We start from the raw sequence: 15,045 nt of genomic DNA, 5'->3' as shown, positions 1-15,045 counted from the left end.
GAAAGAATTTTAAATTAAATATCATAAAAATAAATTCAAACATTAATAAAAGATTTCAAGATAAAGATAAAATATGCTGATAACTTAATTTATAGAAAATAAAATGATCAGATAAAAGATATCATGTTTTTGGAAGAAAAAAGAGAAACCTAACTTGAAAAAGACCTTTCTTCATGATTAATATTTGCATTGAAACATAAAATTTTTGTTGCGAGATATTTAAATACTTGATTCATAAATTAAATTAATCTTCCATTTATATATTTTTTAAATTTATTATTACTCAAAATTATTAAAGGGTCTATATGTATTATCAAAAATACAAATAAAATTTAATACAATAAGTACAAAATAAAATATATTGAATAAATTAATGGAAGAAGAAAACAAAAAATAACCATTGTTTGCTTTGTATGTGATTTTGGAAGGTAGTGATCATTGCATCTAGTTAGATGACTTGTCAGTAAATAAACTGCTCAACACTAAATAAATAATAAGAAGTAATAGTTCCAAGAACTAAGAATTATTATGTAATTTTTATATATAAATGTGGATGGGAGAGAGATGCTTAAGAATAACGAAAATTCACGTTTAATTTTTGAAGATCTTGGTTGAAAAGTAAAAGAGCAAAGATTGGATATTTTGGACAAGCATGAATTAGAAATGTGGTGATATCCTTTACACTAAAATAAATAATCGAAAATTTTTTTGAATCGCTAAAAAAAGACAAACATTCCCTATCATCGAAGTTCATGATCGTAGATTAGAAAAACATTATCATTTAAAGTAAGCTGATATGTCACTAAATTCTGAATGGTGCCATATGTCGGTACTGAACCATACCAGTATATCATTTCAATAAAGTGAAGTTTTATGCAAAATATTCTTGAAGCATTGTATATGAAAATAATTTTAAATAAATGTTATCTTATATTTTATATCATTAATTATGATAAGTACATTATATTTTTTACATAGTTAAGACTGGTGCTCAAAGTAAGTATAAATATTACAATATATTCGATATCAAAAAATTCTTTTAAATTTTTATAATTTGTATTCTTTTATAAGCTTTTAAATTAACGAAATTTTTCTTAGAAATATGAAATACTAACATAAAAATATTTTTAATTTTATATATTTCAAAGAATGATTGTCAAGATACAAAACTATAAATTCATATTTACGGATTCACTCTAAAACTGGAGAAAATTTGCTACTTATGTTTTAATTAATTTAAACGGCCTTTGACGTTTTCATATTTCTAAGGAGGCAGATTTATGCAGATATGGTCTGAAATATTTATATATTAATTTTAAAAGTGAAACAACTGGAACAAAATTATAATTTGAGTAAAGACTAGTTATTAAAGTAGAAATTTGGAATAAAGTAGAAAAGTATTAACTATTGAAAAACTATAGTGGATGAAAGTGTTAAAATTTTTGAAAAATGAAAATTTAAAATAATATGTGAGATGTTGAAATTATTTTATCCTAATTAAAGATAACTAATGCTCTTGCAATCATTTTTTAAGTTGTGATCTTTCAAAGATTTCATTCCTCTAAATCATAAATTCAAAATTTTATTTTTAAAAAAAGCGTATTTACGCGCATTTTATAGTGAAGACATTATTAAATTCTATCTAATAAATTTTCTTATTTCAACTGCGTGATTTTTGTCTGTATGAAGTAATAAAAATTTTTTTGAAGTTGAGATATAACAAAATAAACGAAATACATAGAATGAATCTAAATAGTTTCAGAAATGAAGAAATTAATAATAAATCTAACAATTATTATTTTCTTTTTAAATATAATTTAACCGAAATTATTATTTTGGTTTTGAACTTCAAATCTTGAAGTTGCGGAAGATAAATTCCAAGATTAAAAGAAAAGCCTTTTAATTTCATTGAACTTTTTCTGAAACAATTAGAATTAAATAACTTTTATTACGTCATTCTAGATCAAGAGTTCTCAAACAATATAAATAAGAATCAAAAATGTATTTTTCAAATAAAACTTAACACACCAACCTAAAAATGATATTTACTTTCAAGGAATAAAATACTATAAAACATATTATTCATTTACATCCACAAAATGAATTTTTAAATTGTAATAAGAAAACCAACTTAATATATATTGTAGCAAGCAACAGTATAAAAATACGTTACTGATGAAGATTAAAGTTACGATTCAGTCTTTCTTATAACTAATTTCGCTTTATCAGTTTCATCTTCATTAATTTCAAGCGCAATTCAGGTTAAACTTGAACAGCATCTTATTATTATCATGTGAGAACATGATGTTGTTTTGGTTAGGGGGTTTTGAAGCTCGAAATCGCGTAGGCAATGAATAAAGCATAAATGAAAATTTTCATCATATTCTTTGAATCGCATATATTTTTTTACCTGATTTTACCAGTATTGCATTATTATTATGCATGCTTCTTTGAAAGCAGATGCATTTTTAAAAGGTTGACTTGCTTTTACCAGTATTGTTTTATTATTACGTATGCTTCTTTGACAGCAGATGTGTTTTTAAAAGGTTGACGTAGAACTATGACATCATAGCTGTTATTTCATCTCAAAATCAGTCGAGCTCCAAAACTTAGTTTACCAGCTAGAAAAATTGAAAATTAAAAGCCATTACCATTAGATATATATATATATATCTATATCTATATATAAAGAGAGAGGGATAGATACCGATAGATAAGTTTCTTTATTATTTCAAACCGGTTTAAACTGGTTAACGACTTAAATTAGAACAAATAATGATTTAAAAAATAATAAAGCTCTCACATGATAACTTGAAATTTGCGATCGTAGATTTCATTTTTTAAAATTATATTGATATTGATTTCAAGGAATGCATGAAAATTTAATTTCTCAAAGTTATAAAGAGCAGAAACATATGAAACATTTTATGGCTTTTGTCCAAAATATATTCTCATTTTTAACTAAAAATTGCATGCTACCTTTTAAAATTCATTCACACGAGATTTTTATCATATGAAATATCATGAAACAGATCTCTTTCAGCTCTGAAACTACCACAATATGGCTAATAGAAAATAATAAAATGAATAAAAAGTGAAATACAATGTTAAAGGGGAAACCAATTCGTATTCAGTTTTAGCTTTGATTTAAAAATGCTATCTAAAACTTACGCTACCAAAAATAATGTAATTTACTACAAGCTTTATATGTATCATGATACGATTAGGATCTCTCTCAAATTAATCAATCGCTTGAAGATTTTTATATGCGATCATTTTGAAATATCATTGATATAAGTATTTTTTTTTTCCTTTCCATTTGCTCCTATTATTCAATAACTGAAATCTTGAATGCTTATTTTTTTGCCAATTAATATGCGACTGAGGATTTTAAATCGGACATGTAATTAATCCAAATACTAAGTATCCGCGAAGAAGAATCTTAATACATAAGATAAAAGTTGATATTTTTATTTGCATGTTATTTTCATGTTATTTTTTATGCTTATTACAAAAAACTTTAGTAATTATGTCAAAACTTTATTAATTTTCTATTTCTGTATAGTGATTGGAGGTGGTGGTAAGTAAATCAGCTTTTTTTAGAGTATTTTGTATAATATTTCTTGCATTTAATTTTTACATTTAAAAATAGAGAGAACAAGGCTTTAACCTAAGTTGATGGGTTTTTTTCCTTTCCAATCAGAAGTCCGCAAATAGAATTAATATAAATATTACAGAAAAATAATTTTTAAAAATTAGTTTGAGGCTCAATTTTCTGTAAAAACTATTTGAATTAAAAATGCTTTTGTTCGTTAAAACATTTTTTTCCTATTTCGAGTAAAACTGTAATAAGTAATTCTTTTCTTAATTAATAAGCAAATCCCAAAATATTGAATTTAAAGAAATGCAAAAAAGTAAGCCATATCTTTGCACATTATTGCTGAAAATGGTTTTATCAGAGACAATATATTAACAGGTGTTCTGATTAATAACTTTTAATAATTCTTAATGAAAACCTATATGTACCTTGGAAGAAAGATATTAATACTTTATTTAAATCATGCACCATCGTTATCTGTACATTTTGTCTATGTGCCTTTCAAATAGTGGAAGCTCCCCTAGAAAAATTGTTCACATTTTGAAGTGATCCAATCAGCAAGTCATTTTTTGACATCTTCATAGTTGTTGAAATGTTTCTGAGAAATTGTGTATGAGATATCGATTAAAACAAGTGAAGTCTAGAAACGTCGTCTTGTGATTAAGCAGATGAGATAAGAGTCATCAGCCATTTGCAGAAATGGTGTTTCTGACATCTTTCACTGTGGGAGATAAGGCGTTGTCTTACCATAAAATTACTTTTCCGTGTTTTACCGCAAAATCTGAAAAATCTTCGATTAGTGCATGGCTCAAATTGATCAGTTGTTGACAACAGTGAAAGGATTTCATTGTTTCATCTGATTTTAAGAGCACTTTAAAAGGCCACTTACAAACGCCTCACGTATTTTAAGAGATATTGGTATACCTCACTCTTCCTCTCTCACTAAATACAAAGGCGTAGTCTTGGTGTGTTGTCAATGTGTCTTGAATCATCAAATTAAGACACACAAGCCGTGTGTTAAGGACAATGTAGCGGGTTGTGATGGGCGAGGATAGAACCTGGGACCTTGTGGTTTGCAGCCGAGTAACATGGCCACAATACAAAAGCAATTCCTCGCATAGCGTAGCTGTTAAATGACTTATAAGTTTTCACCACAACATTATTAGCATAAATTTTCCGAAAGAATAAAGACTTATACTTGCATTTTATCCTTTTATTGAACGAAAACAGGGTAGCACATGCTCTTTATTTGGAACTATGCATTTTTATCACACAAATACTATATCACGTTAAATCAAAATCGTTTGCGCATCAACTTGCATTATAGGTAAATAATATTTGAACTAAAAGAGTACATTTTTACTGATTAGATATTAATTTCTAATTTTTATTTTTTGGTTTGATTTAAAACATTAAATTCAATCAATTAATTATTGTTATATATTGCTAATAAATGACTAAAGAATAAATAAACCAACTAGTTCTATAGTAATCATGAAGGAAACTGAAATGAAATTATACACTAAGAGTATCGAAGTCTAATAAAAAATTATGTAAGTAACAAACCATTATTCTAATTTTAATTGCCTAAAGCTTGCTCTTGACATAAAATAATAATAGTTTGATTTGCCAGTATTGAACAATTTATTTTGTTTCCTAAAAATCAATTTTCTTTTATTATTTTAAGTTCGAGATGGTGTTGGAAGTAAGTCAATCTTTTATTTATTATTTATTTTTAATGTAATTCTTGTTTTATTCGATAAATAATTGATAAGAATAAAATTCCTCTGATATTAATTAAATAAGTTAAAATTAATTCTCTTAGAATTAGAATAATAAAATTAATTCTCTTTCTCTCTGAATAGGCATCGCCAAAGGAAGTAAGTACTTTTAAACTTATAAAGAGAAACGTATACTTAAGATTAAAACGCACACATGTTTTGAATTCTTACAAAATTGCCAGATTTTATCGAATTATAACAAAACATAACGCCATCCTCCTCACCCGGCATTTATAACATTGAGTTAACATTATTTTAATCAGTTGGATAAGTCAACGATGGAAAAAAAGAGAGAAAAAGAAAAACTGAAAAATGATAAAATTTGATAATTAGCATTGGTGTATGTCAGACGATATTTGGGTTCAAACCCTGTAATTGTCAAGATCAATCGTCCGTAAGGCCCGCAGAGTAAAATGTTCAAATAATAGCAGTGAAAAATGCATGTGACTGGTGCTTGTAAAATGTTGCAGGTCGAGAAGACTTCTTAAAAACACAGACTTTTATTTCTTGCGACAAACAAACATTTAATACATTATAAAAATATCACATATTACACCGACACAGACTACGAACACAAATGAAAAAAAAAGAATCTGAATCTACGACTAAGTATGCGCGCACGAGTGCTTCCGCTCTTATATAGAGTGAAAAAACATTTGCATAAAACCGTCAAATAACATCTTGCATAAATAATTGGGAGCATCATTTTATTTCATGTGATAAATCGTTGCGAACGGGGTTCGAATCATCAACAGTTTGTGTACACGCATTCGGATGGAAAGAAAAACCCAATATGAAATGAGCATCCTATTTTTGCTAACAGTGTATTTAGGGATTGCAATACCGGACCAAAATTTCAATACCGGTATTCGGTATTTTTTTAAATCTTAATACCGGGATACCGGTTTTAATATCGGTATTAGAAATTTTAGAAAAAGAAAGAAAACACAGGTGTTTCTTTGTTTTATTTGCCAGTTTTGTTAGAGAGTGTAAATATCACAAAAATAATTTGTAACTTATAAATTATAACAGTATATAATCACAAAAAAGTAAAGAAACATCTTATTTATTTAAATCACAAAAAAAAGTGTAAATATCACTATTCAATCTGTGGTACTATTACAAATTTTTGAAATGTGATCTTAAAAAACAAAATTCATCAATTGTACTGTCATTAAGCCTGAAAACTAATTTTGTGTAAAAATGACCAGCTGTCGAAAACGCTCTTTCGGCATCTACGGTAGTTGGTGGTACTGTTAGCAATGCGCGATATACTTTTTCCAAGTATTTACCTCTAAATCCCTCATCTTCAAATAAATCGATTTCCCGTCGAATGGTTTTGGATATAACTGATTTCTGTATTGTATTTTTGGTTCGTTGAAATTTTATTTATCGCTAATTCTAATTTTTGTTCAAGAGACAATTCCTTTTCACTATCGACAGTAGTTACATCATAATCTTCGATAATTGGACCGATTTCTTCCGAATGTGGATAGGTTTGTGGATAAACAATTTAACGAAAATTTACTCTAAACTTAATCAGATTTGAATTGGTTCTTTTCTTTTTTTTTTCTTTTTCATTTTCATTTTTAAAATCATTATAATTATGTAAATACCATAAGACATTTTCTATTTCGGTATGCCTTTCTTCTGAGAGAGTTTTGAATGTAATATATAATTCTTCAGATAGTGATGTGTTGCTGTTCTTTCAGTGACTGCAACATGAAATTTTGTTGTTGCATTAGCTGTTAATAAATTAAAATCTCTCCGACATAATGCTTCAATAGTCAGTTTTATTGGAAGTAGAGCTGATATAGTTCTGGATATTAAGCCGAATTCACTATCTGAAAAATTAATTTACAGGTTTAAGTCGATTATTGCTTTTTTGATTGGATTTCCCAGTTTCAAAAATCGTTCCATGATTAGGAGTAAACTGTTCCGACGTGTTTTAGAATCTAATATTAACATATATTCTATTTTATTTTCAGTTAGTATATATTTTAGTAATATATCCTTTATATAGGGGAACATTTAAATATCTTAACAATTTTTCGAACTGTATAAATTATAGGAAGCAATTCTTGATAGGTTAATATTTCATCCTCATTAGCAATATCTTCTTCAACAATTACATTGTCATTATCTTCATTGTCAATATCACTCTCACTCCCACTCTTTTCAAACTTGGAATCCGAAATTTCTATATCCACAGTATTTGGATTCTTCTGTTCTTTATTTTTTCGGTATAATGCATCTATTACTCCTAATTGAATTCCATGTGCATAGCACAACTGCTGATTTGCACCAATCAACTTTCCAACTTTTTTCATAATTGTTGCTCCATCAGTCGTTAAGGATACAATATTTTCTTTCAGGGATAATCCATGTTTCGCTAATTTAGATTTAAGCAATTAATTAAGCCATTAATTAGCTAATTAATTTCGCCCGTTATGAAGACATAAAAACAAAAACATATACTATTTTGCTATGTTCGCGATACCTGAACATATAGTGGAGACAATTTCAAAAATTTCTAGTAAATACCGAAAAACCGGTATTTAAACTTGTGAATACCGGTATTACGAAATTGTAGAAATGGCTCAAATTACCGGTATTCGGTATCCCGGTATACCGGTATTGCAATCCCTAAGTGTATTACAGTTATGAGGGAAGAATTTAAACTGATTTTGATGAGTAACAATTTGGTCTTAGCTATTGAATAGCTCTTTTCCTAAATAGCTGAGCACATTCAAACGCATCAGGATCATTCGTTTTTTAAGATATAAATATTATTTCACTGCTACGATTTTACACAAAGAAGTTCTATTATGATTCTAGAATTGTCAAAGCTGTAAAGTAAAAAGTAACGGTAGTAAATAACTTCGAATTCTCCAAATACTTTGAACGAAAAATTTAGATTTAAAAATTAAAAATCTCTATGATATGCGACATCAAAAAAAAAATCTGAATTAAAATTGATCCAGAATGAAAATTGATAAATTTTACTGTGATAATTGTGAAATACAAATTCGCAATCAAAATAAAGTGTTGAATCGAGGGAGCATCAATATGCAATGCACAATATTTTGTACACAATAATAAAAATTTCAATTCCCTATAGTATTAAGCGAAAATGAAAATATGACCAATTTATTACATTTCGGCACAGATTCTATGTATGTTGAGGTTTTTGTCCATTTTTTTTTTTTTTTTTTTGTATTTCTGAGCTTTTTGTTTTTGTTTTGTTTTTTAACAATTTGAAAATCCTGCTCTCATAGGAAAACACTGGCCTATTCTTGCAAAATTGCAAGGATTCTATTTGGAACTTTTTGAACACCCATCATATTCCTCCCTCCCCCGTGAAATTTTCATCTGTTTAGACCCATGGAGAGGCTCTTCTTCAATCAGAACTTTGGCTCTGACGGGGCCTCATATGGAGAAGCAGCGTTTATTTGACCGGGTTAGTAAACAGATCTAGCGCTGAGACAAATGCCATAACATGAATGTCAATTATGCCGAAAAGTAATAAATTGATAATACTTTCATTTCTACTTCAAAGTATCATTCAATTCATTTTTTATTATTGTGAACAAAATTATGTGCGTAAGTTATTGATACACTCTTGTATATCATCTCGATTACAAATTCTCTATTGGGATTGCAATTTTCTGATTTTTTTATTGAGTCATTCCTGAATTTCTTTCCTGAGCATATTTTGCTCTTTATATTTGGCGATCTTTGAAACTATTGTATCACAAGGTCTTCATTGCTTCGTCTTCTAAAATTTATTTAATCTCGTTGATCGTTTCCGCTTAGGAATCGTTAAATTTTATTCTAGAATTAACATAATTGTATTGATTAAGTTAGCTAAATGCTGATGCCATTGTGAAAAGAATCAAGCATACATATTAAGGTCATCTTCAAACGTATGCCTTGTTAGCTTCATATGTTTATGAAAAAGTTATGATCGTATTTTTTTAACATCGAGCCTTTATTAATAAGTTTCTATATAAATAATCAAAATAACTACGTGTACAATTTAGTTCAAACTTTATTATTTTAAGACTATTTGGAAAAAGTATTTACTAAGGGAAAAAATAAATTATTTTAATTGGTATTGAATCAATAATTATACCAATTTAAATGAGTCTAAAAAAGTCCTAACTTGTTTTTAAAGTTTTGATTTTATTTTTAAATTTTAAACTAGGTGCTCATTTTAATCATGGCACAAAATCTAATTTCCGTCAGAGATAGTAAAAATTTCCAATTAAAAAAAATGCTTTAAATGAAATAAATGATATTTTTATGTTATTTCTGTCAATAAATGTACTTTTGAAAAAGCTAATGAATCTAAGTTATCATTTACTAGTTTTATTACTCATATTTAGTAAAATCATTTGAAACATTTGTATTTTAAACGAAGTAAATTCTATTTTTCAACAACCAAAAAGGTCCAAGTTATGAAGCTATGAATTTCATTATTTTATGCCATTTGGGGAAATTTCTACTGCCACTGCGTGAAAGTTATTCTGTTTTTCTCGAAGTAAATGCGAACTTTTCATTGTGTGCTGAAATTTTTAAATTTCTTTGTAGCAGAAGTATAATAATTTCATACATATTTTAAGTTAAAGATACTGAAAATTCTGACTAATTTTAAATTATGTAATTTATATTTTGAAAATAAAATTATTTTCTTTTCATTTTAACAGTCAAAGGTGGAATAGGAGGTAAGTGCAATAACCGAATTTGTTTTGTTTAATGATAGGTAAAATTCGAAAGGAGATTAAATTTTACAAAACGGAGATAGAAATAGAATTAAAATATCAAATGAAATTTTACTTTTAAAGAAATATGCTCAAGAAAATTATGGATTTACCTATCTAATAACAAGCTAGTTTATTAAGCGGTATAAAATTATTTGCCATTTCACGATGCACTGTCATTCGGATAATGCTCGGAATAGCAGATTTAATAATTTATCAAAATTCAGAGTTATTTTACTTAAAATTGAATGCATTAGCTCAGTTTTCTGTTCCATTCTTTAAAGAAGAATTGAATTTTTACTGAAAAATCAAAATCTAATCTTGTATTATGGTTTTAAAAAATTGAAAATTGAAAGCATTTTCACCAGTATTATAATATTGTCATTAGTTTAAATTTTCATCTAACAGTCATTTCATCATATTTTATGAAATAAAGCGAATGGTGATTCCTATGCAAGCTAGCGTATAAATAATGGACCGAATTTTATAAAACAATAAAAATCTTCATTATTTTTGTTCCCAATATTGCAATGTGGAAAGTTAGTGAGATATTACAATAAGATCATTTTCTCTAAAATAGATAGTTTGTAATGTAAATATGTTAAAGTTTTTTTAAAGTAAAAATATCACATTGTTTGCACATTATGATGAAATGGATAATTTATTGTTAAAATACTAAAAAAACAATTTACATGTCAAATTGTCTAGAATTCCGTCTGAATAATAAGAAAAATTGTTAAATAAATAGTTTAAAGCACCAAAAATGTATGTTAATAGTTGAATTCTTCTAACAAATTTATTTTCTGAATTTCAGATATTGTAGGCATATGTAAGTAAAATTTAAGATATGTTTTTGTTATAATAATAAAATTTGAAAATAAACTGTATTCTGGAAAAAAGGAGAATACACATATTTTTTTACAATCCTTTGTTTCTCTTGCAAAAATATTCGATCTTAATTTAAATGTGAAAAATTTTAATACTTTAAAATTTATTATTCAAGGACTTTTAATCACTGTTTATATTATATTGATTTCTGCAATATTAATATTAAAAATGTTATTAAAATGCAAAATTAACAATTTTTTGGCACGATTTTCTGCATAAAGAATAATAACAAAAACTTGGTATAATTCTGTTGGCGACTAAGGCTGTTAACAAACACCAAAAACAGAAAAAAAATTATTAAAGATTAACCTTAAAAAAATTATTTTTTATGAGTCAGTGTATTGATTACATTCTAAGAAATGACATTTTTTTTTCACTTAAAATAAATCATTCATAAAAATATTTGCAGCATTGGCTTAAGTTTATACCCTTGTAAAATGCCTAGAATAATTACTAAGTATAGACAGACATGAGAAAATTCCATTTTGTTTACAAATGCAAATTTTAAATTCCATTGTACTTAATATTTTTTTTAAATGTTTTGATCAAACTATAATTTATTATTAAAATTTCTGTTACAGTGTAATTGCTTCTTCAAAAGAGCTCCCATTTGTCATCTGAAAGTAAGTACACAACTGTTTGTCCGCTTTCAAGCCTTTCATTTTATATTCAAATTTATTTCGGGATATTTCTACTAATTGTTCAATATTTTTCGTTTCCTGGTTCAGTTTTTATTTGGATACAATAAATTAAAGCTAAATCCATTTATATTTCAATAGATAATAAATTATTTAAATAATAACTACAGATGAGACAAAATTTCCTTTTATAGTCAAATAATCCCGAAAAATAAATTGCACAATTTTGAAGTTTCAAACAATTAAATCACAATGTAATCAACTATATTAAAATATGACAAATTAATAGGTTTAAAAAGTTATGTTCTGATAATTCTTAGGTAATAAGCTGCAATCATAAACCAATGTAAATATTCGAAAAAACCAATAATTTCTATTTTATTGATTTTTGAATAATTTGTAATATTGTTGCTGAATAATTTTATTTGTTCCATGAACAAGCTTGTTAAAGTTATCCTGATTTAGATTGAATAGTTTTTAGGAGATAACTGAAAAAAATAAACAGAATCTATCTTTTCTAGCCTGCGTTCCATAATAGAAAAGAATCACGCAATTTAGTAATTGATAAAACAATGAAAAAGATTAGAATTTTATTTCAATAATAAAATGCATTTTGAATTTTCCAAAAAACTATCATTTCTTTTTTTGGGGGGAGGGTGGTGATCTCATTTTAATCACTGTTATCAAAAAGTTTTTCTTAAATTCTAAAATTGTTTAAATATTATTTTTGTGCAGAAATATTTCAGGAAGATATGGCGGAAAAAAGGCTAAAATTTTGCATAATTATTAATAAATTAAAATATTTAATGTGGAATAATTTTTAAATTGCAGCTTTTTAAAAAGTGCGAATATTTTTACATTCCATAGTTTATATGCGAAATCAGAATTAACTAGGTAAAACTATATAACCAGTAGAATATCAATAGACGCAGTTTCTGCTTTATTAATTGTAGAAATTATATGTTCTAGAAGAAGGGGAATGTCATTTTATTCTAAACAAGATTTTTAAAAGTCATTGTTTGAATATGTTGAGATAGTAATAATAAAATCCTCAGACAGAAGAAAACTAAAACCTTAACATAACTTTTTCTCTGGATGCTGAATGTTTTAATATCGTCTGAATACTTCCTGATTTATAAAAATATTATAATAAATGGTTTTGGGAAATATCAAATAATATATTCTGCAAACAAATTTTATTTCTCTTCAAATAGACGTTATAAATATTATTCAAATTTATGAAATAACAGTTCTTTATTCTTTATATAAAAAGTATTGTTTTGATAAAATCGTATTTTTAGATTGAAAAATCATATTAGATTTAATTATCATTTCAAATCAAATATTTATGATTTTAGAAATAGTCTTTTAATATAAATGATGTATATTTGCTTTTCCAAATGATATTTGTAAAACTAAAAATATCTTCATTTTTTTTAATATTTCAGTTACGGGTATTCGAAACAAGGTGAACATAAAAGAATACAGTTGTATTTTATGTAAATACAAATGCCTTTGAATAAAGAACAAATAATGAATAATTTTCTTGTCAACTTATTATCCTTCTAATCTTTACATAACTTGGAATACTAAAAACTAATTTAAACATTCTTTAAAGAGAAGTAAACACAAAAACAACATATTCTACTTAAATATAATTATCTTTTAATATTTGAAAAATTTTCCGAAATTTACAAAAATACACCATATTTTGACGTGAATGATAATTATATTTTAATCAATGGAAATACATTCGGAAATACTATTATTTATCCAAGAAATATTAAAAGAAATTAGAATCATATGCAATGAAGCAAGTAAATGCTTACCAAAAATCTTCAATATCAAATATTGAAATAGTACGTAATTTTTTTAAAAATATATAATATCAAAATCGAACATGAAAAACATTTTTTAAATCCCTCCATAGCTTTAATTAAATAAGAATTAAAATACCATTTGATTTGTATAAAATGCAGTAATAATATTAATCATCTAGTAAGTGTATACCAATAAATTGATAAATTATTTAGTTATGTAAGATAATTTAAAGAAAAAATGTGTAGTAATGAATTGTATGAGGGAATATTTATTAAAATAACAATTATAAAAAATGTAAATGAATACATTTTTATATAAAAATTAGAGCATAAAAAAGGAAATTTACAATAATTTCTTTCAAATGCTAAGCAATAAGTAATTGAGTAATTTAGTACTAACAGATAAATTATACACTAACCAGTTTTCTTAGAAAAATAAGTCTCTATAGTAAATAAGAAAAAAAAAATACTTTTCCGTGATCTATAAGGAACTTCTTAAAAAAATCAAGATAGTGATTTTTCCATCTTAGACCCATGTTTCAATATCTTTTTCAATGAGCTCTAAAATAAGTATAAATAAATTTTCAAACGATTGCATTAATATGTTTTTTTTTTCATTTTAAAGTACAATTACGACCTTCGGCTGAGAGCGTTCTGTCACGATATTATTATCATCTACCTAATCACTTAATAAAATTTAATTATGCATTTTAATGAACTTCAATTTATCATATCAAATTAAAATACTTTTTAAGATATGATTACACAATATACATAAAAGATTCTTATTGATTATTTATTAGCTAAGTGGCATTTAAAAATTGACAAAATCGGTACCGATATTGAGGTTTACTGATATGTGACTTGTTCTCATTTTGAAATATCTCTTGAAAAGTAATTATGTACACAGTGCTTATTTAAGCGTCATTCAGTTTCAAATAAAATAAAATGTATCACTGAGAGATTATTTCATGGTTTTTTCCCCTTAGACAAAAGAATAAAAATAAAATAGTATCTCAAAAAGCAACAATATATAGGAACTTCTTCCGTAATATCCCTTATTATCAAACGACGATCACCAAGCATCATCTCTCTGACCTTATCAATATCTTGACCATTAACCTCAGTGGTTGATCTACAAAATTACAGATCATCTACGATGGGTTCCCTATCCTTTTTAAATATTTTATAATAATCAACACTGTGATATTATGTGATATAATCAACACTGTGAATCTTTGAAAACTATTTGCAACATTTCAAGTTCTTTTTTTCTAGAAGAAATTTCATTGAGAAAACGAAATTCATGTTTTTTTTTCAATAATATTCGCAACTATTCAGAAAGTTAACTGAAAGAAAATTTTTATTTTATTAAAAAATTATTATCGCACAATAAAATGAAATTAATTCTTGATTGTGTGGACACTTGTAAAAGTTGTAAAATATTTGAAAAAAAATTTTGCGGATGATTTCAACAATAGATTGATAGATATATTTTAAATTAAGCGTTCCGGATACTTGAAATATAAATTTTGTGTAACTATATTTCTGAAATTA

At 25.9% G+C, this 15,045-nt stretch overlaps 1 long non-coding RNA gene across 1 annotated transcript; it reads left to right on the top strand.

Moving 5' to 3' along the window:
* The first annotated feature begins 977 nt into the window (after positions 1-977).
* Positions 978-13,193, top strand: LOC129961792 (uncharacterized). The gene is made up of 8 exons (XR_008783827.1): positions 978-996; positions 3,566-3,580; positions 5,286-5,303; positions 5,464-5,478; positions 10,089-10,106; positions 10,957-10,971; positions 11,612-11,653; positions 13,117-13,193. It is a non-coding gene; the product is annotated as an uncharacterized LOC129961792 (long non-coding RNA).
* Positions 13,194-15,045: the final 1,852 nt, after the last annotated feature.

Source organism: Argiope bruennichi, chromosome 2 (assembly GCF_947563725.1).
Source record: "Argiope bruennichi chromosome 2, qqArgBrue1.1, whole genome shotgun sequence".
Classification (NCBI taxonomy): domain Eukaryota; kingdom Metazoa; phylum Arthropoda; class Arachnida; order Araneae; family Araneidae; genus Argiope; species Argiope bruennichi.
This window is presented reverse-complemented; position numbering and strand designations above follow the sequence as displayed.